General features: G+C 42.8%; 1 protein-coding gene across 9 annotated transcripts in view; it reads left to right on the forward strand.

The window, feature by feature from the left end:
- Window positions 1–1,055: 1,055 nt before the first annotated feature.
- The window catches only part of GARRE1 (granule associated Rac and RHOG effector 1), an 81,742-nt gene continuing 54,899 nt past the window's right edge, over window positions 1,056–27,898 (forward strand). Inside the window, exons 1-3 of one of the 9 annotated variants that reach the window (XM_064581676.1) lie at window positions 8,329–8,425; window positions 9,103–9,288; window positions 20,845–20,899. The gene's annotated coding sequence lies outside the window, so the exon portion shown is untranslated. Of the gene's footprint in view, window positions 1,080–1,280; window positions 1,433–8,308; window positions 8,426–9,102; window positions 9,289–20,844; window positions 20,900–27,898 lie in introns of those variants that run through there. The other 8 variants (XM_064581675.1, XM_064581679.1, XM_064581682.1 and 5 more) reach the window with 8 other exon arrangements.

The following is a 27,898-nucleotide window of genomic DNA, read 5'->3' on the forward strand; positions in this document are numbered from 1 at the left end:
CATCGGGCTCCCTGCTCCATGGGAAGCCTGCTTCTCCCTCTCCCACTCCCCCTGCTTGTCCTGCCTCTCTCGCTGTCTCTCTCTCTGTCAAATAAATAAATAAAATCTTTAAAAATAAATAAATAAAAATAAAATATACATATAATTCACCATTTTAGCCATTTTAAGTGTATGGTTTTGATGTGGCTGTGCATCATCACTGCATTCATCTCCAGAATTTTTCATCTTCACCCACTGAAACACTATACCCATTAAATACGAACTCCCCATACTCCCCTCTCCCCACTCCCGGCAACTACCTTCTACTTGCTGTCTCTATGAACTTGCCTACTCTAGGTATCTCATATAAGTGGAATTGTAGAATACTTGTCCTTTTGTGACTGGCTTATTTATTACTGAGCATAATGCTTCATGGTTCATACATTTGTAGCATGTGTCAGAATTTCCTTCCTTTTTAAGGCTGAATAGTATTCCCTTGCATGGATAGACTACATTTTGTTTATCTACTCATCCATCAATGGACATCTGGGTTGCTTCCACCGTTTTGACTATTATGAATAATGCTGCTTATGAACGTGGGTAAAGAAATCTACATCCACTCTTGCCTCCCCCTCTCTAGTCCTTCCCTGCAACTGTAGCCCAAGTAATCCCTTTAAGCCCACAAGTATGGTAAAACCACCCCTTGCTTAAAACTTACTAGTTCCCCAGTGCTCTCAGGCAAGATCTTACTACCCTAGTTTCTTGAACACAAAGCCATTGAAAACACCTGCTGTTTCTTCTGCCCTAACCGTGCTTTCCTCTCTGCTTCTCCAAGTTGTTTTCTTCCTTCTTCCGTTTAGGACCTCAACTCCCGCTCTATTTCCTGGGCGAAGAATTCCCTGATTACCCTCCTACACTAGGTCAGGGGACTCTCCCCCCCTCCCTCTTCCACTTTCCCCTCCTACCGCTTGTCACAATTGGCAGTATCTCATCATGTGTATTTGTGACAACGTTATTGTGTTTCCATTAGAGAATCAACCTATGAGGGTGAGGGCATGCATTCCCTGGTCCCTACGGTGCCCGTCAGGACCCGGCATCCAGTAAGTACTCAATATTTCAGCCATCTATTTCAATAATAAATACGTGAGGACGCAGCCAACCCCTCCCGCCCAGGGGCCAAGCCAAAGTGGAGGAGCGGGGTGGCCCTGCGGGCTCTGGCCGCCCGTCCTCAACCCCCGCCCTAACGCGGTCCCGTAGGGAGGTCCTCGGCGCCTGAGGTAGGAAGCTCAGGGCCGCCCCCTCCCGGCTCGCGCAAGAGGGGTTGGCTTCGAACCCCGGGGTCCGCAGCCACCCAGGCGTCCGCCTGGGGCGGGGGCGGGGCCGGCCCGGAGACGTCACTTCCGGTGTACACAGCCGGTCCGGGCGGTGCGCTGAGGGCCGGGGCGCGTCGCAGGTGAGGAGAGGGCGCGAGCGGGCGCTCCCTGGCGCAGGCGGGAGGGCTGCGGGTGGCCGGTGGGCTGCGGCCGGGGCCGGCGACTGGACGAGCTCGCGGGGCGCGGGGCCGCGGGGCGCGGGGCCGCGGGCTCCCGCCCCTCGCCCGTCCGCGGTGGAGGACGCCGGGCTCTGGGGGCGCTGGCCGGGCGGACGGAAGCCCGGAGGGGCCTCCCGGCTCGTGCCCGGGACCGGCGGCGCCGGGTGTGGGGGGGGAACCCCGCAGACGCGGGGCGGGAGGGGCGGGGGGCGCTCCCTCGGGCCGCCGGGGCCGGAGAGGTCGGGCTGGCGCGGGCACCCGCTCCCGGAAGCCGGCGGAGCAGTCCGCCGAAGCACGGCGGCCTGTGGGCGGCCGGGGTCCGCCGGGACTGGCTGGGGACGCGGCCCTCACGCCGCCCGGCGGCTGCCCGGCCGGCTGCGCGCACCTTCCCCGCCGTGCGGGGCCGCCGAGGAACACGATTTTTCGGCTCTCCGGAGCCTGCTGGCGCAGTTGGGCCGGGGGAGGTTCTGCGGGCACCGGGCAGGGCCAGGGCCAGGGCCAGGGCCGGGGCCGGGGATGAAGGACCCACGCCTGGGGGCGAGTGCAGGGTCAGGGGTGTGTCTTCCTGCTCCGCGCGGTGCGAGGAAAGAAGCATGCCTGGTTGGCACGATAAGAATTCTGTTTATACTCCTCACAAAATTTGCCAGATGAACACTCCGGTTGGGGGACCCCAATTTGAAAGTCGCTTGTTCCCGCCCCTTCACCCCCATTATAAAAGCAATTCGTCCTCTTCGCATTCGAGACAACACAAAAAGTATCGTGACAATACTTTTTCAGATGACAATCATCCGCCCACCTACCACTTAGTGACAGTCGTTGCTAACATTTTGTTAATACCGATAAATAGTCTGTTTCACTTGTATAATCACTTGTATGGACTTCATAGTTACCATCGTATACCATAATGTAACCAAACCCTACAGATGAACATGTAGATTGTTTCCAGTTCGTCACAAGATAATTCTGCCAAAGGGATTTGTCTGATTGTTTTAGGATAAATTTACAAAAGAGGTCAAAGGTAACATTCATTTAAAAAATAGCTTTATATTTGTTTCCTTTGTTGACCTGTTTGGAAAATTCTTCTCCATCCCGGTGTTATAAAAAGTTCCATTCATTTTTGCTTCTCATTTCATGGCCTTTTTTTTTTTTTTTTTTTAACTTCCAGCTTAAAAATTTCTACTTAAAATTTCGTCTCGGTGTAAGAGACGAAATATTTTCCAAATGGTTAGTTGACCCAGTTTTTTTGAATAAGCTATGACTGCTGTTTTGTCATATTTATATGACATAGTATGTGTTTATAAGGGACTACTCACAAAATTGATATTTAGATTTTGTATATGCTGTTTTTACATTTCATTCGCAGTATCTTTTTTTCTTAATCATTTCCTTTACAAGTCTAGGAAATAGTTCATGTTTGAAGGGTTTTTTCTTTTTATCTTTTAAAGTGAAAAGTTTATTGTTTCATTTGCTTTCTTGCTGACAAGATAACAAACTCCATATGAAGAGTTCAGGTTTGTTGTGGCAACTTTTCAGTCTGGCATTTGAGATTCTAATCTTCCTCTATTTTTGCACACGAATACGTAGGTTAGCATTGGAGACCAAGATAGAAAAGCTCTCAGATTCCCTTGGCAAGCCTACATTTTTTCAATCTAAAATTATCTCTGGATTTTTGGAAGACAGCATGTTTTAAGCATCCTTTAAAAAAATTTTTTTAAACAAGTTGCACATGATTCTGCTGAAATCTTACTAAATGTTTATTCTGTTTCAATCCTGGAGCCTAATACACCAGAAGCTTTATGTCAAGTGAGTCTTCCAAGTCTGTAGGAAAGTAACTGTATCTAGGAGCTAGTAGGCTGGGGCATCACATGGACTAAGTGTCCAGTCTCTTTCTTTCCCTCTTGAAATGTTGTCCTTTGTGGAAAATGGTGACCTTCCTAGGTGGACAAAGAATGTTGGTTTGAAAAGGAATTGCTTTACTTTGGAGTTATTGGGGGGGGGGGGGATGCCTTTTTCTCTTAGTACAAGTTCACAGCCTGAACTTGTGAGGGGTTATGCTTCAAATGTCTTTATCTCTACTGAAACTGCTCTTAAGGTCCAATTGATGGATGCAGTGGCTGCTGCTTACTCTTTCCCTTGACGTTGACCATAAATATTTGGCATGGTGAGCCAGATTTTCTTGCTGTTGTCAATCTCCTCTTGGTTGGCCTTCTTGAGTTGGAGCTATTGTGGTCATCTTCTTAACTTTGTGACTGTGCTTTTTCACTTGAGTTTGTTCTCTTTCCACACTGCCTGTGAGCATTTTCCGAGGCCTAGCTTCATGCCTCTACCTCTTTTCCCAAAAAACATGCTCCTTCCCACTCATCCAGTATATGACTTCTGGGCAGAGAACCGCTTCACCCCCCCCACTCCTGTCTGCATGCAGTGACCCCAAGTCAGACTTTGCTGCAAGTCATTTCTTTTCTTTTTTTTTTTTTTTAAAGATTTTATTTATTTATTTGAGACAGAGAGAATGAGAGAGAGAGAGCACATGAGAGGGGGGAGGGTCAGAGGCAGAAGCAGGCTCCCTGCCGAGCAGGGAGCCCGATGCAGGACTCGATCCCGGGACTCCAGGATCATGACCTGAGCCGAAGGCAGTCGCTTAACCAACTGAGCCACCCAGGCGCCCCTGCAAGTCATTTCTTTATCTCCAGCTGACCCCTGGTCATATTCTCAAGGCCATATTTTCTCCAGCTGAGGGAGCCCTTCTTTGCTTGCCAAGGTGGCCTGTCCTTCATAACTGTAAGGACCTAGCCCATCTCCTTTTCCTTCTTGATTTGGGCTGTATTTGCTGTTTGCTTTCTGTCCCTACAACTTGATTTAGACTTTGTATCTTTGCTCTTAGGGACTTCAGACATCATCTGGTCCCACCCTGGATGAGAAAGATGAGACCCAGTGGTTTTATTCATTAATTTAGTTAACTCACATTGATGGAGTACTCTGAGTATGAGCTAGTTACTGTAGTGGAAAAGTAAAATACAGAGCTGAAAGGCACAGTCTGGACAAGAAGGCCAAAAAAGCAATTGCCATAAAGTATCCTAAGTGCTTAGAAGTGGGGGGACACGTAATGAGCTCCCCCAGGTTTCAGAGATCTTGCATGTTCACTGCTCCAGGACCTAGAACACAGTGTTCTGGGAACAATCAAGTATTTGTTGAATGAATCAGTGATCATCTGAGAATGAAATGAGAATAAAACGCTGTCTATAGAAAAGATATAAACCAAGAGACATTTTTTAAGTGCAGTTTGGAGAATTTCAGGGAAAACTTTAAGTTCAACCAAAATGACCCGGTTGTAACCCCAAGAAGGGATGTTTGGAATGTGTTCGTAGCCAGAATGCTTAAACTTAATTTTGTATCCTCAGAAGAAAGACTGCATTTCTAGAAGAGGGTTGGGATGGTGTCTATGGAAATTGGGGTGACGGGTCCAAGAGAGGAACTGGGTGATATGTCTGGAGCACTGCCTGGGAGCACTGCCTGGGGGCCCTGGCCAGAGGAGCTGTGTGCAGTCCGCCAGTGAGCCTCTGCACCACCAAACAGATGGGTGCATCTCTGTTGATGCCTCTAGCCAGGAGAATCTTTCCCTTGCTTTGCTTCCACACTCCTAATACCTTCTGATTAGAACGTGGCTTCACATGGAGATTTCCTGCCAAGGAGAGAATGTGAATGGTTGAGAACTCCATATCCAAACCGCTCAGATCAGATCCTCGTCTTGGGGTGCTGGCTAATCTCTTTGTTTGCCCCTCTGTAGAATGGGGAGAATGGTAGGACCTACCTCTTTGTTGCCTGGCACCTGCTAAGTGCTTAGTAAATATTAGCCCTCATCAGTATTTATAAACTTAGTAACTGGTCTTCTGGTTAGTACACAGTCATCTTTGAGTTTAGGTGGCCTGACTCAGTTGCCCTGGACCTGCTTGCTCCTGGGTGCATTGACAAAGCTGAGAACCGGAGGGGAAGTCATGACAGATACACTTTGCCCAGGCTGCTCATCCAGCGAATCCAACTGCTGTTGTCAGGGAAGGTTTCCTGGAGAAGGACGAGCTTGAGCTGAGTACGCTGGGAGAGTGGTAGTACAGCACCACAGTAAGGGGAAAGGCCATGATGGGTACAGAGGAATAGGTGAGCAAGCAGGTGGTATGTGAGCTGAAGGAGTTTTAGGGTAAAGGGTGGACAGGTATGAATATGGAAGTGGAGGGAAATGAGATTGGAGAGGAAAGCGGGGCCAGCTCTTGAAGAAATAATTAATGACAATATGTAACTTATTGGGCACTAACAATGTGTCAGGTGTGATGTTAATCCCTTCACTCATTGTACTAGCCAGGTTTGGTGCCAAGTGCTTTGTGTATATTACCTTGTTTCATCTCCGCAACAACCCTGTGATGTAGGTGCTTACGTTACAGGAGAAGTTAGTGTCCAGTGTCAGCTGCTGGTCTCTGCCTGGTGATTCAGCCTGCACACGGTTGCAAGGTTAACACTTAATATCTTTTGTACCTTTTTTTTTTTTTTTTAAGATTTTATTTATTTGACAGAGAGAAAGACAGCCAGAGAGGGAACACAAGCAGGGGGAGTGGGAGAGGGAAAAGCAGGCTTCTCACAGAGCAGGGAGCCCGAGGCGGGGCTCGATCCCAGGACCAGAATCATGACCTGAGCCGAAGGCAGACGCTCAACAACTGAGCTACCCAGGCGCCCCTGTACCTTTTTTTAAAAAAAATTTTTTTTAAGAGTTTATTTGTCAGAGAGAGAGAGAGTGAGCACAGGCAGGGGGAGTGGCAGGCAGAGGGAGAAGCAGGCTCCCCACTGAGCAAGGAGCCTGATGTGGGACTTGATACCGGGACCCTGGGATCATGACCTGAGCCGAAGGCAGACGCTTAACTTGACTGAGCCACCCAGGCGTCCTTCTTAAATACATTTAAAAGCTTTTGTGACTCCTATTACCTGGTGAAGTCCAAGCCCACCAAGATCTTCTGGCTTTATGGAACCATCTTGGGTTAAAATGTGAAAATATGTGTATCTTAGAATGGAATAAACACAGTATAGGTGCAGATATGCATCGAGCTCAGAGAAATGTCAGTCAGTGAGACAGGTAAGATGCAGAACGATGCGTATATGGCCCGTTTGTGTAAAAAATGAGAGAGAGACAGATACACATGAAATAGGTTTCTAAGTGTAGAAAAAAATTTCTGGAATGATAGAGAAGAAACAGTGGTTGCCTTTGGGATGAGGCCCCAGAAATCTAGCCTGTTAGACTGAACTAGCTTTGTTTTGCGTACCCTTTTGTACAGGATGGTTTTCTTTTCACTATATATGTGTATTATAGTTTCAGTTTGAAGATAATAAAAACAAATTTTTAAGTGTTTGCTATGTACGTAAGCAGTCATTTAGAGAGGGAATGTAGCACAGACTCTCAGAACAAGGACTCTATCCAGACTGCTTGGGTTCGGTTTCTGTCTCTGCCACTTACTAGTCATTCATCTCTAAGTCACCCAGCCTCTCTTTACCTCATTTTACCCTGTCTGAAAATGGGGGAGGTATCACGAGCTCTCTCCTGGAGTTAATAATCAGGCGTTAGTGACTTAATATTTGTGAAGTCCTTAGACACATCCAGAGTTCCCGACTGGTATGTTTTTTTTGTTGGCGGCAGAGTCATTATGGCCCAGTGCTGGGCACCGCAGTGCGCACCAAGAGGGGGCCAGCCTGCCTCCATGCGCTTACAGTTCCTCTGGGAGGGGAAGGCATACAGAGCTAGCGACAAGCAATGGCAGTGGAGCTCGGACAGGCTTCGTGGGGACTAAAGGGACCCAGGATGGTGTCATCCAAACAGTGACTCTTAAAAATGGGTAACTTCTAGAAAAAGTGAAAGGGGAGAAAAGGGCACCCAGGGACTTGTTCCAGGGGTGATGTGTGCCCCAGATAGATGGAGAAATGAGACAGGAAAGAGCCTGAGGGGAGCCCGAAATTGGGATATAGCGTGTGATGACAGGTCATTGTTATATGGCAGAGTTTTTTAGCCTATATAAAATAATGATATGATTTATAAATGACATCTTAAGCTTGATGAGACGGGGTAGCTGGACCTTGCTCTTTGAAATGGCCATGAGGTGTTCCTGTGTAATTTACTTAATGAATCCCTTAATGCAGCCCATGTGGGTTACTTCCAGATGGAAGCTTGCAGACAGTGCTGCCAGTGAGTGTCTCTGATATAGGCCTCTACATTTACTGAGTCTATTTCTAGGATTCATTCCTAGATGGTATCACTTTTTTTTTTTTTTTGACTGTGTTCCTTGTGTCTGGGTCGCTGTCCAATCTGTGCTTTTTCAAATTGTGCAAAGAATCTTAATGGGATAGTTTTTGAGTGCAGAATTAGAGCTAGAGATTACCTGGGGGGAAAAAATCTAATTTTCTTATTAGAAATAATTTTGGGATTAGGTGTCAGTGAGATGGTATTTACGTCGGGGAACCTGGGAATACCTGAGTCTTCCCCCACCCCACCCCCAGGTGTATGCCTGAGAACAGAGGCAGAGGGAAGCTGGCTCAGCTCCCAGACTCAGCTCCCAGACCTGAGTGCTGCAGGCTGTGATAACCTAGGCAGGGGAGGCAAGAGCAGTTGGTCCCTCTCCCCAGCTCCCAAAGACCTATCCTACCCCTGGGTCTCAAGGTAGCAGAGAATGCGGCCACAGTAGCTTTGTACTTTACAGTGCGAGGTTATCCCTTCCTGAGCCTTGTTCTTGCCCGTCTTCCTTCAGCTTGGGGCTGAAAGGGGAGGGAGTGGTGGGCAGGGAAATGGGAGGAGCCATGACCTCCTTCCCCTCTGGAGGACACAGGGCAGCCCTCCTTTTAGTTTGTTGCCAGGACCTTGAGAGTTGGGGCCAGAGCAGCAGGAAGGTAAGTAATATTTTTGAAAAATTTGGTAGCTGTGTGGTATTTCGAGGAGGAAGAGTTTGGGTTTGTTTGGGTTTTTTTTCACTAATAGTAGGCTAGCGTGAAGTATTTCATTAGAAGATAAAATGCTTGGGCGCCTGGGTGGCTCAGATGGTTAAGCGTCTGCTTCGGCTCAGGTCATGATCCCAGCGTCCTGGGATCGAGTCCCACATCAGGCTCCCTGCTCCTTGGGAGCCTGCTTCTCCCTCTGCCTCTCTCTCTCTCTCTGTCTCTCATGAATAAATAAATCAAATCTTTAAAAAAAAAAAAAAAGATAAAATGCTTTTCTCTGACTAGTGTCCAGCTTCTTTCAGAGCAGAGAGCTCCAGTTTCTGAGTGAGACTCAAGGTGTGCCAAGTGTTGTGGTTTATGGGGTTAAGCCTCACCACTGTACTGAAGAAACTGAGGCACAGAGTTCAAAGAAACAGAGGCATAGAGTTAATAAGTGCCATTCATTTAACTGATAATTACTGAGAACTGGGATTCTTATCTAGGTCAGTCTGACTCCCATACCCATAACTGCTGCACTTTGTCACTGCCTGTTTCCAGGAAATCTCTTTGTTACTGTGTAGCATCTTTTTTTTTTAAGATTTTATTTTTATTTATTTATTTATTTATTTATTTATTTATTTATTTGCCAGAGAGAGAGCTCAAGCAGGGGGAGCGGCAGGCAGAAGGAGAGGGAGAAGCAGACTCCCCACGGAGCAGGGAGCCCGATGCGGGGCTCAATCCCAGGACCCTGAGATCATGACCTGAGCCGAAGGTAGACGCTTAACTGACTGAGCCATCCTGGCGTCCCATGTACTGTGTAGCATCTTACCTACAAGGTAAAAGCATGAGGTTTTTCTCCCATGAGGTTGTAAGCTCCCGGAGAGCAGGAATTGTGTCTGTTTCATTCACCCCTGTACCCCCAGTGCCTGGAGCAGTGTCGGGCACGTAGTAGGACCTCAGTAAATGAGGTCCTGGAAGTCAATATGGTGGTAAGCCACTGCAGGCCTGCACTGTAGGGCTGTCTTCTCTGCCTGGGGAATAACAGGAGGGATGGGGAGGAGGCTTCTTGAATGTCCTTACTGCTCAGTACCTGACCTGCTGCGATGTTTATGGGGAAGAACGGGCTCCCTCGCCTTGACTCTGACTTGCTGTTCTTTCTGAGAGATGGGAAGGCTTGCTGGGTGTGCAGAACTGGAGTCAGTGTTCCCAGCCTGGAGGCAGGAGCTGCTGTAATTATCCACTGATCAAATTTTTCAAGGGTGCCTTAAATTCTCAGAAATGGTCCCGAATCTGAAGTGCTTATATCTAAAGTTTATATCATTCCTCTCCATAGTAAGAGAAATAATTTATACATTACAGTTTGATTTAACTGTATGTAGGCTGCTTCTTTTTTTTTTTTTTTAAAGATTTTATTTATTTATTTGACAGAGAGAGACAGTGAAAGAGGGAACACAAGCAGGGGGAGTGGGAGAGGGAGAAGCAGGCTTCCTGCCGAGCAGGGAGCCCGATGCAGGGCTCGATCCCAGGACCCTGGGATCATGACCTGAGCCGAAGGCAGACGCTTAACGACTGAGCCACTCAGGCGCCCTTGTATGTAAGCTTCTTGATAAGTACTTGTTTTTCCCCATTTGAGGTTAATTTTAGACAGATTCCATAGTGTAAATTGTTAAGAATAAGTAGCATAATTAAGTTTTCTTAAATAACTTTCTAATGGATACATTAGTTTTCATTAGTTCAACTTGCTTTTATGTTTGGAAACTTTTTGGGTAATGAAGGCTAAAACTAGGCTCAAACAAAGCTGAGTGGATCAAGGCCTTTTCATGCTGTAACATACTAACAAAAATAAACTAGTGGTTTTTAATAGATGTAGATTTTTTGGAATGTTTTAACAATTTGGGTTTGAAAAAATCACATCAATGCTTGTGACTTCTAAAAAATGATTTTCCTCAGTCGACTGTACTTCAGTTAAAAAAAAAAAAAGATTTACTTTAAGTCATTCTCCTTAATTTATACCCAAATTTCCATCAGTGTCACAATTTTTTGCTGTGAATATTTTCATCGTGCTTGGCTGTATTGGATGTGAAAACTTCTAATGGTCCAACGCCATTTTAGTTTATCAAAAACCTAGTTTTACCTGAGCAAACTTTTTCAGAAGTTTCAGAGCCAAATTCATTTATCCTTTGGTGATGTGTGGTAGTCATTTGTAGATAAACCTTTGCTGACTGCTTCCCGTCTCCTGCTTTAACTTCTTTTGAAGATTTCTGTTTAATAAAGTGTTTTGGCTCAGAGTGTTTCTCTAATAAAATTCTTTCAAAAGTTCTAATACTTGGGGGCGCCTGGGTGGCTCAGTCGGTTAAGCGACTGCCTTTGGCTCAGGTCATGATCCTGGAGTCCCTGGATCGAGTCCCGCATCGGGCTCCCTGCTTGGCGGGGAGCCTGCTTCTCCCTCTGACCCTCCCCCCTCTCATGAGCTCTCTCTCTCTCTCTCTCTCATTCTGTCTCAAATAAATAAATAAAATCTTTAAAAATATATATATTAAAAAAAAAGTTCTAATACTTGTTTTGTTTTAAAGGCAACAGGTTTGAGTTACTCTTGATTTTTTTTTTTTTTAGTTACTCTTTTGATTTTATAAGAAAACTAAACACAAGTCTTAGAATACAGCAGGTTGATTTATCACCAGAAAATTTGACAGATAGCTAGATCAGCCCTCCACAGGACTGGCAATAGATTTTTTTTTCCCCCACTAAATGTTCACCGTTTTTCTTGGTATGAAACTGAATATATGGTGATTACCATCCATTTCATTTACTTTTCTACTTATTTATGTGTTGACTGTTTAAAAAATAGCCTTCGATCTTCCTCTTTCTCTCCCTAACCCCAAAATATCCTCAATTTAAACAAAATTGCCCTTCATCTGTATGACTGTTTAACACATTTGGCCTTTTTTTTTTTTTTTTTTAAACCTGTGCTATTTTGAAACTACATTTCAACTCTGTTGACTTTATGGTTAGAACATTTTTTCTTCTGCTTAGATTAAATTATTACTTGTTTGTAGATTACTGAATAAAAAAGCTTTTCAGATCCACTAATGGTATCTTGCTTTGTTATTATAGAGGAATGTCCTATTTTATGGTGATAAATGTTACAGAGCAAGTGTCACGACAAGAGGCAGTCAGATGTCACCATGTGGGGGCAGTTTGTTCCCCCATTAGACCAGAAGCTCCTTGAGGGCAGGCACAGATACCCTCCCTCTGCATCCTGAGTGCCCCGAGCATTCACAGCATTCAGGCACCACTCGTAGGGTTGACCGTGTTACTGGAGGATGCGTATAGAAACGTCTTCCTTTTAACTATGGTAGATTGAACGTTGATCAAAATTTTTATTTAGTAGGGTTTGTTCATTTTCCTATGTACTTGAGTTTTCAGAGCTCAGTTTAGGATAAATGGGCTTCAGATTTCGTCAACTGAGCAGTTATTTACTAAGTTTTTAGTTTTTGTATTAACAGCAGTTTTAGTAATTTCTTGAACAGAAAAAAATAATCTTGGCCTCCTTAAACTTTTTCATTGACATTTTTTACTCTGATAGAACTTTAGTGTCTCCAGGGTTTTTGGATGATTCTTTAAATTTTTTTTTCTTATTTATTTATTTGAGAGAGAGAGAAAACACAAGAGGGGGGAGGGTCAGAGGGAGAAGCAGACTTCCTGCTGAGCAGGGAGCCCGACGGGGGACTCAATCCCAGGACTCCAAGATCATGACCTGAGCTGAAGGCAGTCGCTTAACCAACTGAGCCACCCAGGCTCCCCTGGACGATTCTTTAAATTAACATGCTTAGTATTAATTCCTTGAGAACTGTTTCTGTATAATAGGCTAGCGTTCAGTTTTGCACATAATTTTTCTTTGGGAGCAGTCTCCGGGCGCAGAAATAATCCAGGCTTGGTGGACCCAGAAGTGTCACTTCCTTTGCTCTGGCTTTGGCTCTCCATGCCTGCCTTTCCATTTTGATGTTTTAATGATACCCTTCCTGCTCGGTGATTTGTGTTCAGGAAGCGAGGCAGTGATTACTTTTGTTTCTGCTTTGTGAACTTCCTCCCCCACTTCCTATTTTTACCGAGCAACTACAGGAAATGAGGCAGCTCCTGGCTGACTGCTCCTAAGCACTGATTTTAGGTGGCAGAGGACAAGGGCCTGAGCCATTTAAAACATTTTCCTCCTTGGTCTTTTCACTACCTCCTTCCTGTAGGAATCATAGGAACATGATTTTGTGATTGGGTTGAGATGATGACATGTCCTCCTCACCCTTGGTGGGGTTGGGTGCTGCTCAGTTGGAGGGCGGCGCTTTGGTGAAATAGTAGGTAAGAGGTTTTCTCCATTATAACAGTAGGAGTGGGACATCGTAGCCATGTGGCCCAGCTGCTGTCGTGGGTGAATAGTTTGGCAGAAGCAAAGGGTGGCTTGAAGGGACCTGTTCTAAAAGTAAAGCTGGGAAGGTGGACTCTGGTCCTCCCAGGGTGGGAGCCCTGACTGTAGGGGCCCTGTCTGCTCTCTGAGATCTTTGAAGAGGGTCTCAGCCTTCGTGGTGCTCTCCTTCCTCTGAACTCATGGCATTTGTCTTCTTTTTTTTTTTTTTATTTATTTATTTGAGAGAGAGAGAGAATGAGAGAGAGCACATGAAGGGGAGAGGGTCAGAGGGAGAAGCAGACCCCCTGCCGAGCAGGGAGCCCGATGCGGGACTCGATCCAGGGACTCCAGGATCATGACCTGAGCCGAAGGCAGTTGCTTAACCAACTGAGCCACCCAGGCGCCCCGGCATTTGTCTTCTAAACCACTATTTAGCATTTACCCCTCTTCTTTTCCCATGACAACTCTTATCGTATTGTGGACCTGTGGGAGCTTCGCTTAGGGAGAAGTTTGTATCATCTTCTCAGAAAGAAGTAACTTTTTATACATTAGGTAACTTGAATACAGAAGGTGCTCAAAGCACTTGTTTAGCAGAGTTTCTCAGTAGTGGCACTATTGACATCTTGGGTTGGATAATTCTTTGGCTTTGGATGAACAAGGGAGCTGTCCTGTGCCTCGTAGCATAGTTAGCAGCATTTCTGGCCTCTACCCATTAGCACTCCCCTACTTCCCCAGTTGTGGCAACCAAAAAGTGTGTCCAGACATTGCCAAATGTCCCCTGAGCTGGGTGTGTGTATGTGTGTGAAGCATCCTCTCCTCTACTTGTTGAGAACCACTGTGTTAAAGGATTGAAGGCTAACTTCTAATTTTGTAAAAAGAAATAAAAAAGAATGTTTGGTTCCTTGGGATTGGAGCCATTTGTTAGTTTCTATTCCAATATGTAACATTCTCATACATTTTTGGTTTGCCTCTTCGATTTTGCTATTGTCTATCAGTCAGCTTTGAAGTATATCTTCCCTTCTGTGTGCTTCCATCGAAAGAGCTGGGGCCTGAGCATCTGACAGCCTGGCTTCTGATCCTCATGGAAAGCATTCTCTCTGTCTTGATCTTGCTTGCTCCAGAAGGCTAGTTCCTGGGAAGCTGAACACTGTGGGTATAAAGGAGAAAATGAAAGGTATCTAGAATGTAACAGTAACAGTAGCTCACATTCATGGAGCAGTTGCTGTAGACCAGGTGAACAGAATTGGCAGGATTGACTGTAAGGGATAGAAAGCCGAGGGAACAGGACAGGGACCATCTGGGACAACATCTTAGGTTTGGGTTCAGGGTTGGTAGTGACTTTAGCCAAAACAGTACATACAGCAGGAGGCTCAGGGAATGGAAGGGTGACTAGGTAAAGTTTGAAGGACCTGAGGAGATGTCTCATGAGTCTAGTCCTGGCAGGGAGAGGACCAAAGAGTTGAATTTGGGTGTCATCAGCAATAGGTATGGGTATGATCTCCCAAACAGAGGTCACTTTACTTTTCATTACTCCAACTCAACTTCCTGTCAATTCCAAGAAGACTACAGCTTTCAGCCATCTCCTCTAAGAGTGATAAACTGAATGCCAAGGTCTAGATATTTGACAGAGGTAGATTAGTGCAGTGGAGAGCTCAGCCTCAGATTACCAAGCCCCAAACCCAGTTCTCTTGGTGACAACCACCTCAACCACATGGCAAGACCTTGAAAAACTCACTTAACCTCTCTAGATGCTTTACCTCACAGGGTCATTGTGAGAATTAAATTAGATAATACAGGTGAAGTGCATAGCACAGAGCCTGGCCCCAAGTACCCATTCAGTTAATGTCAGCTGTTTTTATTTTAGGGTTCTAGCAAGGATTAAATGAGTTTAGGTATCTGAAGCTCAGTTTAATGCTTGACAGGTTGTCGGCCCTTAATGAATGGTCTGTTTTGTTGAGGAGTACTTGTGTGAACATGGCACGTTGTCAGTCGCTTATTGATTTATTGATTTATTTATTTAAGCAGAGGCTTAGTTCTAGCACTTAACTACTGCTTCTGTGGATGGCAACACTGACTGTATGAAACACTGTATGGAAAAAAAGACACCATTATGGGCACCTGGGTGGCTCATTTGTTAAGCATCTGCCTTCGGCTCAGGTCATGATCCCAGAGTCCTGGGATCAAGCCCCGCATTGGGCTCCCTGCTTCTCCCTCTCCCATTCCCCCCAGCTTGTGTTCCTTCTTTCGCTGTCTCTCTCTCTGTCAAATAAATAAATAAAAATCTTGTTTAAAAAAAAACACCATTAAATAAATACTGAGGATGAGCTAATCATTCAACAAATACCTGTTGAATGTTTACAGTGTGCTTAGCACTCTTGACTATCCTGAATGAGCTCGGTGATCCCAAGGGCTGGAGGTGGCGGGGAAACACGGAAACTGGTGACATGAGGCAGTATGTTACAGTACGGCCACAATTCGGCCAAGATGGGGACTAAAAACAGGGTGTTCCAGTAGCACACAGAGGGGCTCCTAGTTCACTTTTTGCCAAGGTCGTGTCCCAGAGGAGGTGATTTCTAGGTTAGACATCCAGGAGGAGTGAGAATAAACTAGAAGAGCATGCCAGGTGGAGGGAACTGAGCATGTAGACGGTGAGTGGGAAGACGGCAGCAGCAAGAAGTGGGCAGTGGTGGGCAGAGGGGTGGGGGAAAACAGTTGGGAAGGGTAGTGGAGAGCTGTAACAGATGTGAAGCAGGAGAATAGGTGATTACATTGGTGAGTACATTGGCTCTAGAACAATCACACAGCAACCAGAAGGGAACAGTCCAGGAGTTTGGAAGATCACTCAGGAGGCTCCTCTTGTAATTCCAGCAAGAGGAAAAGAAGGTGTGAACTTTGGATTGGCAGTGAAGGTAGAGAAAAGGGAAAAGACTTGAGACATATTAAGGAGGCAGGAGGTGTATGACTAAATGATTAAGTGGCTGTAAAGGAGAGTGAGGAGTAGAGGATGACTGCCAGGTTTCTGGCTTACAGGCAGATGGTAGATCAAGGCAGGAAAGGAACGAGAGCCTGGGGAGGGTTGGTGATGGGCACTTGACTCGGGGACCTGTCCAGTAGGCAGTTGAATATTTGGGATGTGGAGCACAGGAGAAAGATCTGGGCTGGAGAGATGGATTGGGGGATCCTCCTAGGGAGACCATGTTGATCATAGAAACAGACAAAGCACAGCATAGAGCTCTGGGGAACCACGTGCTTCAGGTTAGAGCAGGAGTGGCTCCCAGAGGCAACTAAGAATGGCCAGAGGGGCGGGAGGAGAGCAAGGAGGACAGGCATCTTCCCATACAGAATTGCCTCACTCTTTTTAGTGTGATAACATATTACAAAGGGAGCCAAAAAAGTAGCGTCCTAGGACTGAGAGAACAAAACTAAATCTTTCAGGCATTTTCTTTTGCCTGGATAGATATTTTAAATTCATGAATGTTGAGAATAAAATTCTTCAAAGCATTTTTCTGGAGTGCATTTCTAAATATGGCTCGTGTCATTCTGAACCGACAAAAAACATGGAAATGGTTGGGCTTTGAACTTGACAGACAATAACTTCACTAATCTCCCTGAAGAATTTCCTGTGGCGTCTCCATATTATCAAGGGTAGATTTAGATTTACATTGTTACAGACTGGAGGGGAGAAAAAATTTCTGTGTTTTTTGCTCTGAAGAGGGAATTGTTTATGGAGTGGTTCATCTTTATTTTTTTTTAACAGCTTTATTGAAACATAACTCACATACTATACAACTCATCCATCTAAAGTATATGATTCAGTGCTTTTTAGTATATTCAGAATTCTACAGCTACCACCACAATCAATTTTAGAACATTTTTAATCACTCCAGAAAGAAACCCTGTATCCATTAGCAGTCATTCCCCATTCTTCTCATCCACCCCAGCCCAGGCAACCATTCATCTACTTTCTATTTCAATGGATTTGCCTGTCCTGGACGTTTCATATTAATGGAATCATGTGTAGTATGTGGACTTTTGTGTCTGGCTTCTTTCACTCAGCACAGTGTTTTCAAGGCTCATACATGTTGTAGCATGGATCAGTGCTTCTCTCCTTTTTATGCCTGAATAATATTCCATTGCATGGCTCTCCTATATCTAGTTTATTCATTCATCAGTTGATAGACTTTGGGGTTGTTTCCACTTTTTTTCACAGTTATGAATAGTAAACTTCATACACAGGTTTTTGTGTAGACATGTTTTTCATTTCTCTTGGGGGTATACTCTTGCTTGGTTATATGGTACTTTTATGTTTAACCTTTTGAAGTTCTGCCAGACTGTTTTCCAGAGTCTCTGCACCTTTTTTGCATCCTCACAGGCAGTTTCTCCACATCCTCCCCAGCATTTGGTATTGTCTGTTTTTATTAAAGCCATCCCAGTGATTAGTGGTATCTCGTGGTTTTAACTTGCATTTCCCTGATAGCTAGTGATGTTGAGCATCTTTTCGTGTGCTTATTGACCATTTATATATCATTTTTGAAAGGTTCATCTACATTTGATCATTAATTTTGGCAAGGTGAATTAAGTTGCAAAACCCGAAACTGAAAGAACAGATGAACATATTTAACTAGAGAAATGGGGGGGGGTGCGCGCGTGTGCACGCATGTGCACACGTAGTGAAAGATGCTATAAACAGATGTAGAAGATAAAGGACAGGCTCCCCCAGAGAAATAGCCAGCACTCTCCACCCACCTATACTCTTCACTCTACACCTGAGCTTGAGAAACAGGGTGCTTGAGATCCTGTTACCTAGCTATGACTTTGGAAGTAGAGAGCATGATCTCCGCCTTCTTAAGTCCATTGATATTGCCACCATGTTGAACCATGTATCAGAACGTTTTTCCTTTTTAGGCTTAAGAATATACTATTTTATGGTTGTACCACATTTTGTTTATCCATTCATCCATCGATGGACATTTGTCTTATTTCCATCTTCTGGCTGTTATGAATAATGCTGCAAAGAACATTGGTATACAGATATCTGTTCAAATTTTTGCTTTCACTTCTTTTGTGTATATACTGAGAAGTGAAATTGTTAGATCATATGGTAATTATATATTTAAATTTTTGAAGCACCGCCCTGCTGTTTTCCACAGTGGCAGTACCATTTTATATTCTCACCAGTGATGCTCAGGGTTCCAGTTTTTCCACATTCTTGCCAACAGCTTATTTTCTGTGTGTGTTTTTTTTTCTTTTTATAATATCCATCCTAATGGATTTGTAGTGGTATCTCATTGTGATTTTGATCAAATCATCATGCTTCACCCTGATGATTAGTGACGTGGAGCATCTTTTCATGTGTTTCTTGGCCATTTGTCTATTTCTTTGGACAAATGTCTATTCAAGTCCTTTGCCCATTTTAAAATTGGATTGTTTGTTTTTTTGTTCTTGAGCTGTATGTAGTTCTTTATATATTCTGGATATGAATCCCTTTTCAGAGGTACGATTTACATGTATCTTCTCCCATTCTGTGTGTTGCCTTTTCATTCTATTGATAGTGTCCTTTGATGCACAAAAGTTTTCATTTTGATGAAGTCCAGTTTGTCCATTTTTTCTTTTGTTGCCTGTGCTTTGGTGGGTTTTTTTTTTTTTTTTTTTAAGATTTTATTTATTTGTCAGAGAGAGAGCACAGACGCAGGGGGAGCGGCAGGCAGAGGGAAAAGTAGGTTCCCCGCTGAGCAGTGAGCCCAATGCGGGGCTCTATCCTAGGACCCCAGGATCATGACCTGAGCCGAAGGTAGACGCTTAACGGACTGAGCCACCAAGGCGTCCCTGTGCTTTGGTGTTTTATCCAGGAAATTATTGCCAAGTCCAAACTCATTAATTTTTTTTAAAGATTTTATTTATTTGAGAGAGAGCATGAGTGGGGGAAGGGGCAGAGGGAGAAAATATCCAAGCAGACTCCTACAGCACGGAGCGCGATACAAGGCTCGATCCCACGACCCATGAGATCCGTGAGATCAGGCTCTGAGCAGAAACCAAGAGTCGGACGCTTAACCAACTGAGCCACCCAGCCACCCCCAAACTCATTAATTTTTATATATTTAATGATTTTTGCTCCAGGGGAGGTTTTTTGCTTTGTTTTGTTTTGTTTGTATGCTTAAATTGTCCCATTATTGGTCATTAGGACAGCTTACTCTTCAGGTTCACTCTGAGTCCTTTTGACACAAGCCAGATTAGAGGGGTTCTTTGCTTTCTGACCTGATAAGAATTCCTGGCTTATCTTTTTTTGTTTCTTACCCCAGATCTAAAATCAGCCATTTTTATTAGGAGCTCTGATTTTTTGGTGGGAAAAAGAATTAGGGGCATTCATTACAACTGGAATTTGAATCCTTCTAGGTCTTTTCAGTAAAGTAAATATGTTCAGAGAAATTAAAAGGTAAATCATGATTTCAGACTGATATTTCAAATTCAAATGAAGGGTTAAAGGATTTTTATTTCTTTGATTTTATATTTATGTCTGTTCTCCTAACACCGGAGAGGTATAGTAAAAAACACTGTTTAAACTTCAGGTAATCCTTCTCTGTGTGGTTATGCCACCAATTTGATAAATAGTTCAGGTTCATTTGTCTGTTTTTTTTATTTTTAGGGATTGTTTTCTTTTTGACTTTTATTTTTTAATTGTATAAAATATTTACTTGATTCTAAAGATAAAACTATAAAGCAAGGTAGATTGAGAGAATTTTGGCTTCCTTTCATTGCCTTTGTTCTTCTCTATACCACATAGGTAAAATTTTTATTGGTTTTTGATTTATTCTTCCATTGCTTATTTTAAAATATATAAGCAAATGTGTGCACCCTACTCCACTCTCATTTTATTTTTTCCCTTCTTTTTTACCTTAGCAATCATAATTCTTATTTCCAAGAATTCTTTCTTGTTTATGGTTTGCTTGCTATTGTTTTAAGGTTGCATTATCTTATATCTCTCTGAGGATACCAGTTGGAATTTCTTTTCAGGGACCTAAAATATATGTTTCTTCTGGAGTCTGATCTGCTTTTCATCTTAGGTGTCCTTTATTGTCCTTTGGTTTTTGGGTTTTTTTTCCTACTGTTTGGTGATCCTTATCAATGAAAAAGTGGGTTGATGATACAGGTAATTGAGAAAATGTTCTTGTTTTTCTAGCAGTCTTTTTGCCTTGGTAAGAGTTGGTTGAGTGAGTGACCAGGAGTGAGAAGTGTGGAGGAAATCAGGTTGATGAACCTATTTCCCGCTCCTGATTTCTGTACCTGCCTACTTAGAGCTGGGCGTCTCTCCAGCTTCCCCAGGAAAAAGGGCTCTGCCTCTCTGCCTGCCTTTGGCCCTGCATGTTCTGGGAAGTGTCCAACTCTGCTGTGGTCGTTGTATCATACAGTTCCCTCTGCTTTCTCTTCATCTTCTAGAAAGTAAACAGCGTTTAAAGAGACTATATCCCTCAGCCCTTCTCATCACTGTTATGTTGTGATTCCCTTGTGAATGTCTTTACCATTATGTCTTTAGGATTTGGGGCCAGTGGGAAGGTAAGTACATGTGCCTGTTTCTTTAGCCTGTCATCCTGAAATGAAGCTACTTTGTGCCATTCCTATTGCGGACAACAGGACTGCTTCTCATTCCCATTTTCTCTGTTGGCTTAATGACTGAAATGGATTTAAAATTGTTCTCTGTGTTCACAAGTCATAGCTATCACATCACTGAAGCATGTGATGCCTCCTACCCTAGAATACATAGATTTCTACTTAGTTCAGGGATCAGGTGACTTTACAGGACCTTTGTCTATACTTTTTTCCAGACAAGCAGAGCTAGCAAGGCTTGCTTACTTTCACTTATTGTATGGGAATGATAATAACAAGATCATCTAACACTCAGTGCTCAGTATATGCCAGATATTATTCTACGTGCTTTATATGTATAAACTCATTGAACTCAATAACAGTAGTTACTGTTATTATCCCTATTTTACAGACGATGAAACTGAGGCACAGAGAGGTTAAAGAACTTGCCCAAGGTCACATAGCTGGTAAGTGGCAGAGCCAGGATCCCACCCAGTTAGTCAGACCCCAAGGTCACTCTCTTATCCACAGTACTCTCTATAAAGGGAAGCTCTTCAGATTTTCTCAGGCTGACCAAACCACTTTTTATATCTTGTCAGTTATGGGTATAAGAAAACCCTTTTATACTTAATCTTTGTCTAGTTTCAAGCATGTTCTTTGTTACTGTGTGAAATTGAGATTGCTGATGACTTTGGTTGCAGAAAGGAATGTTTTAAATGACATAATCAGGTCTGAGTTCAGTTTTAATCTATTGAGAATTTTAGCAAACTGCTGTGGTGTTGAAAAAATGTGACTTATCTCCTAAAATGTCCTTTTTAGCTATGTGTTTGTGACTCTTCAGGCATCATTAAAACTTATGAATAAATACTTAACTCTCAAAAGTCTTGGTTATAGCTAATTTCTGGGGTCTTCACAATGTATATTGATTCCACAATATATATGAATGATGGGTATATACATGATGAATATTTTCCCAGTGAAAATTCTTTTTTAAAAAATACAGAAATGTCCTTGAATGGATTGAACATATTTTAGCCCTTCATGCTGATAAATATGGGGGGAAAGCATTAGGAAAATATTAAGCATTGAGAAGAATTCTGTGTAAAAAAAAAAATAACAAAAGGGGTGCTTCTGTGCATGTTTGTATGCATTTTAAACTTTTTGTTATGGAAATGTTCAGTCATACACAACAGTAGAGCAAATTATATGATGGGTCTCGTGTACCCATCACCCAGCTTCCAACAGTATTTGTCAGGGGAAATGATCACTGCCATGAAGACAACTCCTTAAATGGATGTCACCACCTTTTCTGCTTATTATTTCTTGGCAAAATCCCATTTGAAAATGATAGAACTTGAATGGTATTTCAGTTCCATGATGGGGCGCCTGGGTGGCTCAGTCGTTAAGCGTCTGCCTTCGGCTCAGGTCATGATCTTGGGGTCCTGGGATCAAGCCCCGCTTCGGGCTTCCTGCTCTCCGTGGGAAGCCTGCTTCTCCCTCTGCCTGCTGCTCTGCCTACTTGTGCTCTCTCTATCTCTCTGTCAAATAAATAAATAAAATCTTTAAAAAATAAATTAATATGTTCCTTATATCTGAAACTACTATAATACTGTATGTTAATTATACTTGAATTTAAAAATAAATAAAAATTAAAATAATACATTCCTAAAGGGGAAAAAGGAGTAAATGATTCACCAGATGTAATTGTTCTCTTAAAGCATAAGTTTGTCTTTGTAAACTACACACTTCTAAATTATCACATGGATTGTACCTTAAATATATAGGCTTGAGCCTTTAAAAATCAAAATGAAATCTTGACAAGTTACACATGATGGAACTGTTGATAATATTACATTAAATATACTCAGGGTTCACTACTTAAAGAGCACCCTCTGTGTATCTTTTTTAAGATGTTCAGTAACTCTCTGATTATTTGTTTCAAAGGTTGATGTTTTTGTATATTAGATTTTTTTAAAAGATTTTATCCATTTATGGGGTGCCTGGGTGGTTCAGTCGTTAAGTGTTTGCCTTCAGCTCAGGTCGTGATCCCAGGGTCCTGGGATCGAGCCCCGCATCGGGCTCCCTGCTCAGCGGGAAGCCTGCTTCTCCCTCTCCCACTCCCGCTGCTTGTGTTCCCTCTCTCGCTGTGTCTCTCTCTGTCAAATAAATAAATAAAATCTTAAAAAAAAAAAAGATTTTATCCATTTATTTATTTTAGAAGGAGTATGAAGGAGAGGGAGGAATAGGGACAAGCAGACGCGCTGAGCAGGGAGCCTGACGTGGGGCTCCATCCCATGATCCTGAGATCATGACCTGAGGCGAAATCAAGAGTCGGATGCCCAACCAACCGAGCCACCCAGGCACCCCTGTATTTTTAGGATTTTTTAAGAAGAGGCATACCCCATTATGTTGGAGATACAAGTATTTCAAGCCATGTATTTATATAGTCTATCCTCATTATTCTCAGATTCTGTATTTGTGGATTAGCTTACTGGCTAAAATTTATTTGTAACACAAAATCAGTACTTGTGAACCTCTCATGATCGTTGGTGAACATGTGCAGAGCGGCAGAAAATTTTAAATTGCCCAATGTGCACACCCTTGGCTGAGGTCAAACAAGGTGATATTCTGCCTTCTTATTTCAACTCAGATTATAAACAAGTATCCTTTCCATAGTCTATCTACTGCCATGGGTTGTTTTTGTTTTGTTTTTTTACATTTTATGCTTTATGTTGGCAGTTTCACTGTTTAAAATGGCCCCTCAGGGGTGCCTGGGTGGCTCAGTCGTTAAGTGTCTGCCTTCGGCTCAGGTCATGATCTCAGGGTCCTGGGATCGAGCCCCGCATCGGGCTCCCTGCTCCGTGGGAAGCCTGCTTCTCCCTCTCCCTCTCCCCCTGCTTGTGTTCCCTCTCTCACTGTGTCTCTCTCTGTCAAATAATAAAATATTTAAAAAATAATAAAATAAAATGGCCCCTCAGCATAGAGCTGAAGGGCTATTAAGTGTTCCTAAGCTCAAGAAAGCAGTAATGTGCCATATGGAGAAAATGTGTGTGTTAGATAAGCTTCATTCAGGTATGGGGTATAGTGCTGTTGGCTGTGAGTTCAGTGTTAATGAATCAACAATATATATTAAATATCTTTGAAAAGAACACGCATATGTATTGATTGCTTGATGAAAATGTTATGACCAGAGGCTCATAGGAATTTAACTCTCTATGTCTTCTAAGGGAACTGATTCAGTATTTGCGAATAACAGTTTACGTGGTGACCTTATATAATATAACTACTGTAAATAATGAGGTCAGCTGTATGTGATGAGTTGCTTTCTTGCTGCTTTCAAGATTCTCTTTGACTTTAGGCAACTTGATTATAATTTGTGTTTATCCTACTTGGAGTTTGTTGAGCTTCATGGATGTGTAGATTCATATTTTTCATCAAATTTGAGAAGTTTTTAGCCCTTATTTCTTCAAATATTCTTTCTGTACCTTTTAAAAATTTTTTATTTTATTTAAATTGAACTAATTAACATATAATGTATTATTAGTTTCAGAGGTAGAGTTCAGTGATTGTGCCTTTCTCTCCTCTCTTTATGGGAATCACATTATATGCCTGATGGTGCCCCGCAGGTCTCTGAGGCTGATTTCTTTTTTCTTCATTCTTTCTTTGTGCTCCTTAAACTGAATAATCTTGATTTATGTTCAGATTTGCTGACTCCTGCTAAAATCTGCAGTTGAACCACTTAGTGTATTTTTTTTTTTAAGATTTTATTTATTTATTTGACAGACACAGCGAGAGAGGGAACACAAGAATATCAGTTATATTTTTCAACTCCAGAATTTCTTTTTGGATCAATTTTTTAAATACACCTTTTATCTTTTATTAGTATTCTGTATCAGCTGAGACAGCACTATCATACTTTCCTTTAGTTCTTTACATCTGCTACATATGTTACATGTTCTTTCAACATATTTTTAAGTAGCTGATTTTAAGTCTTTGTCTAGTAAATCCAGTTTCCTCAGGAATTGTTTCTGTTGTTTGTTTTCCTGTGTATGGGCCATACTTTGTTTCTTTGCATGTCTTGTAAACTTTACTTGAAAATTGAAAATTTTAAATGATATAATGGGGGAACTCTGGAAAGCAGATTTTCTCCCCTTTCCAAGTGAGCTCCATGTCCGTTCAAATAGAGAAGTGGGATCTTCCAGGGAACCACCAGATAGGTCAAATAATGATAATTTCCTGGGAATGAAACTTTGAAGGAGCTCTAGTCCAGTTCTCCCTCTGGCGGCCGCCTGCCTTCTGTTTTTCACTGCAAATGCTGCTGTTAGTTTTCAAGGCTACTGCAGAGTTAGAGAACAGGGAAGGGAACTAGGTCAAGTTAAAATGCTTGCAAAGCTCACTATTCTTACTGAAATTCAGCTGTTTTTCTAGAATAAATATTCCCCCAAATTGTTGCAAGTCTCCTAATTTCCAGAGTTTGGAAAAAGTTGATTCTGACCATTTTTGCTAGTTTTCTTACTGTTTTTATGGAGAAGAGAATTTTTTGAGGTCTTTGCTCTGCCATTTTTGATGACATCATTCCCCTCCCCTTCCTTTTCAGGTTTTTATTTTCATGAATCTGTTGCTTTCTTCCTAATAGTGAAATTGCAGTTTAGATTAGGTCTGAATCTTAGAGTTTGCCAAAGCCTTTAATCTAGGACTTTTACTTACACCCCAAGTTAGTCATGTAAACACATACATTTCTGAGTAGTGCAGTGCACATATTCTTGGCCCCACTGCTTTATTGTAAAGAAGGAAGGAGATTTGAGTGAGACTGGCCATTCAGTAATCTCTGTCTTGCTCCCTCTCAGGTCCCCCCTTCCCCCACCCTCAGTGCCGTTCCGCTTGGAGTGACAGTTTCCCTACCCAAGCTTCCCTCCTTTCTGTGCTAGTTAACTCTTTGTTTTTTCCTTTATTTTTTTTTTTTTTTACTGAAGAATAATGTAGGAAAGTACACAAAGTATACTAACAATGTTTGATTTTTTTTTTTTACCTCCAAGTAAACATGCAGGTAATCACCACCCTGGTTAGTCAAGAGCTACCCACAGTGCTACAGATCTGCCCAGTAACTGTGGGTCATTTTTCAGAAGTAGCATATCAGACCTTTGTTCATCTATTCTAAGTAAACATTTCTGGAGGCCAGTAGTATATATGTTTTCCTATTTCTCTCTTTTTTTATTGATACATAATTCACATGCCATAAAATTTACCATTTTGGGGCTCCTGGGTGACTCAGTCAGTTAAGCATCTGTCTTTGGCTCGGGTCATGATCCCAGGGTCCTGGGCTCCCTCCTCAGCAGGGGGTCTGCTTCTCCCTCCCTCTCCCTCTGCCTCCCCCTCCACTTGTGCGCTTGCTCGCTCTTTCGAATTGATAAAATCTTTTTAAAAAATTTACCATTTTAAAGTGTGAAATTCGGTGGGTTTTAGTGTATTAACAAAATTGTATGACCATCACCACCATCTAGTTCCAGAACATCCTTATCACCCCAAGAAGAAACGCTGTGTTAATTAGCAGTCATTCCCCATTCCCTTCCTCTCCTCAACTCCTGGCAGTCATTAATCTACTTTTACCTGACTCTGTGGAATTGCTTTATCTGAAGGTTTGATGTCAGTGGAATCTCACATTATATGGCCTTCTGTGTCTGGCTTCTTTCACTTACCATATATTTTCAAGGTTCATCCACAGTGTAGTATTAATCAGTACTTCATTCCTTTTTATGGCTGAATAATGCTGTATGGCTATACCACATTTTGTTTATCCATTTATCAGTTGATACACATTTGGGTTGTTTCCATTTTTTGGCTATTATGAATAATACTATGGACATTCATGTACAAGTTTTTCATTTATGATTTTATTTAGTTGTCATGTGCAAGTTTTTATATGAACTTATGTTTTCAGGTTTCTTGGGTACATACTTAGGAGTGGAATTTTGGGGTCATATGGCAACTCTCTTGAACGTTTTGAGGAACTGCCAAATTGATTTTCACAGTGGCTGCATCATTTTACATTCCAGCAATGTGTGAGAGTTCCAGTTTCTCCACATTGTCCACATTTATTTGTTGTTGCTGTTGTTGTTGTTGTTGTTTTTATTGCAGCCATCCTAGCATGTGTGAAATGGTTTTGCTTTGTATTTTCTTGATGACCAATCATGTTGCACATCTTTTCATTTGCTTTTAAGGTTTATTTATTTATTTATTTTAGAGGGAGAGAGAGTGTGCAAGCAGGGGAGGGGCAGAGAGAGGGAAAGGAAGAGAATCTCAAGCAGACTCCCCACTGAGCATGGAGTCTGACACAGGGCTCAATCTCAGGACACTGAGATCATGACCTGAGACGAAATCAAGGGTCAGACATTTAACCGACTGAGCCACCCAGGTGCCCCTTAATTAGGTTATTTTGTTGAATTGAATCTGTATATTCTGGATACTAGAACTTGAACAGTTGTATGATTTTCGAATATATTGAGAGAGAGCATGCGTACATGCACTGGCAGGGGGAGGGGCGAGGGAGAGAGAGAGAGAGACTCTCAAGCAGGCTCCCTGCTGAGTGCACAGCCCAGCGCAGGGCTCAGTCCCAGGGCTCTGAGATCATGACCTGAGCCAAAACCAAGAGTCCTATGCTTAATTGACAGAGCCACTCGGGTACCCCAGGTTTTCAAATATTGTTGTCCTTTCACCTTGATAGTGACCTTTAATGCACAAACATTTTTAACGTTTTTTTACATTTTTAATTTTTTTTTTAAGATTTTATTTATTTATTTGACAGAGAGAGATATAGCGAGAGAGGGAACACAAGCAGGGAGTGGGAGAAGAAGAAGCAGGCTTCCCACAGAGCAAGGAGCCAGATGTGGGGCTCGATCCCAGGACATTGGGATCATGACCTGAGCTGAAGGCAGACACTTAACGACTGAGCCACCTAGGTGTCCCCATTTTTAATTTTTTTTTAAAGATTGTATTTATTTGAGAGAGAGAAAAAGCATGAGTGGAGGGAGGGGCAGAGGGACAAGCAGACTCCTGCTGAGTATGGAGCCCGCCAGAGGGCTCCACCCCAGGACCATGAGATCGTGACCTGAGCTGAAGTCAGACGCCCAAGCAACTGAGCCACCCAGAAATCCCAAAATATTTTTAATTATGATGAAGTTCAACTTACCTATTTTTTTTTTTTAAAGATTTTGTTTATTTGTCAGAGAGAGAGAGATCACAAACAGGGGGAACGGCAGGTAGAGGGAGAAGCAGGCTTCCTGCTTTGCAGGGAGCCCGATTTGGGACTCAATCCAAGGACCCTGGGATCATGACCTGAGCCGAAGGCAGACGCTTAACCAACTGAGCCACACAGGCGTCCCACCTATTTTTTTTGTTGTTTGTACTTTAGATGCCATATTTAAGAAACCATTGCCTAATCCAAGATCACAAAGATTTCCACCTGTGTT

This window comes from Mirounga angustirostris, unplaced genomic scaffold (assembly GCF_029215605.1).
Source record: "Mirounga angustirostris isolate CCGP_5_RB_7025 unplaced genomic scaffold, mMirAng1.0.hap1 SCAF_16, whole genome shotgun sequence".
In the NCBI taxonomy this organism is placed as follows: Eukaryota; Metazoa; Chordata; class Mammalia; order Carnivora; family Phocidae; genus Mirounga; species Mirounga angustirostris.